Source organism: Eleutherodactylus coqui, chromosome 2, assembly GCF_035609145.1.
Source record: "Eleutherodactylus coqui strain aEleCoq1 chromosome 2, aEleCoq1.hap1, whole genome shotgun sequence".
In the NCBI taxonomy this organism is placed as follows: Eukaryota; Metazoa; Chordata; class Amphibia; order Anura; family Eleutherodactylidae; genus Eleutherodactylus; species Eleutherodactylus coqui.
Window position 1 is genome coordinate 147981244 of NC_089838.1, and position 2173 is coordinate 147983416.

The window sequence follows — 2173 nt, forward strand, 5'->3', positions numbered from 1 at the left end:
CACAGCGCCCCTGAGCCAATCGCAGCATTCTCTTCCTGGACGCAGGGTTTTCAACCCACGTTACCAGGAAGAGAATGGTGTTTCAATGCTGAAGCAGACACGGAAGCCTACCGGAGCACCTGGAGAGCTGCAAGAGTGACGGGGATGCCACCTGCAAGGTCAAGTGGGTGGTCGGCTGCCTGCAAAACTGGAGGCAAACTCCTGGCTAGAAAAATTGGCGAAACTGGCAAACAGAAAAGACAATGAAAGCAGAGGTGTGATTGTATTTTCATTCTGCATCAAAATCCGCACGGAGCGATGCAGAGTTTACCGTGACTTGCGTGGAATATTGCAACTGAAAAGCCCCTAAAGCTTTGCCTAGCCGGAATGGATGGCAGCATCAGATGAATGTTCTAATACATACTGAATTCGTACCTGCTGGGCCTGGTATTATGCACCATAAAGGTCTCGGTGCTGTGAAAATGTAGAAGCCTATTCTTAGGATATCTTCATCCTCTTCAAATTTTTCATACATCTTTCAAGTTCATACGAAAAAAGCCATTTCTACTTGTGTTGCTTTTCCTGTTTCTTTGTCTTTTTTCCCCCCTGGCATGATATGACTGACCTCATCACTGTCATATGTTCCAATAGTGTTATCCATGGTTTCTTGGGTCAAGGCTTTACTCTTGCACATTTCCGGTCTCCGGGAAAGTACACCCTATTTCACAAGTTACCCACTTTTATCTTACTAAGTAATTTGATGCCCCAAATTCTTCGATAATTCTTCCTATCCTGAATGGAGAGAAGGTAAGGATCATTCATTTTTCCTGGTATGTGGATTCTTTTAATTTCTGATATACACAAGTCCTCCTACTCCATGCATTTGTAATTTTCTTTTACCGAGGAATGGCCATCGTAACTCTGTTCTAATTTTGTGTTTAAAGATCTTGCCGCTTTCTGTAATTTTAGTTTTCTTCTGTGTTTCGGAAAGTCCTTTTGGCTTTACAGGTGTGTCATCCAGTGAGGATAAAACTCTGTTCACGGAAACGACAGTAATATCTGAGTGAGTCTGCATTTCTCTTTGTGCGAATGTAACCAAATCAGGTGTTGATGACGACAAGGATGATCCGACTCGCGATTTTCCTGCAGCTCTCATTATGCCTGATACTAGGCTTTTCCTCTTCAGCATGCAATTTTGTTTCATCCAAAGAAACTGTTTTCTTCTGGCATATTATGCACACATTTTCTAGTTTCTCATACTGAGTTTACCACTTTCTGAAACTTTGTTCTGACAGCATGGTTTTTAAATGGATTGCAGCAATCTTGTTGGTGGTGAACAAAGTTCTTTAGCCGGTTGTTGGCATGGTATGTGCAATTGTTATCCAGTTCTTCATAGGACTTGCCTGTGCAAGTATACAATATTTCCTTTTTTTTTCATCTTGTGTCTTCCGTACTGCACATTGTTTTTCTGGCACTGCTCTTCGGTTGAATAAAGCCTGCATTTCTTTATTCTTTATAATGCTTTGTCACAGACTAAACCAAACTTAGAACACGATGCATTGTAAAGTGAACCTGTCACGACCTCTGAGTCCTATGTAAATGCCCACCCCTCCATTGCATGTAGTATTTAGCACTGTCTGCATGTCCCTGTTACTAGAGAAGCCAAATGCCTCATGACAGGCAGTGGATCGCAAAGGTCCCTAAAGAGAGAACTTAGTGGGAGGCACTTTAAACCTAATTTTTAGCTAATGTTAATGCAAGTTTATTGATAGCACACACATATACTGTTACTGAGCATAAGTTGTGTAAAAAGTTAGGATCCGTTTAAAGCACACACAAAAACGTTCCGGGTGATCACTTGTCCTCCATATTCCCCAAATCCCAATCCAATCAAGCATCTGTGGAATGAGCTGGAAGAACAAGTCTAATTCACAGAGGCTCTACATCACAACTTACAGAACTTAAAGGGAGCCTGTCATGTCCCCACAGCACCATAAACTAAGTTCTAGTGCTGTTAAGGGACAAGACAGGGAGCCGGGTGATGTGTTTTTTTTTTTTTTTATACTCACCCACTCGCGTTCCAGTGATATTCTCCTCTGAAGTCCTGGCAGCACATGAAAATCTGACTCTTTTCAGCGTCCCGTGCCCGCACTCTTCTATAGATTTGTATAGGATGACATTGGTGAATTGTCAG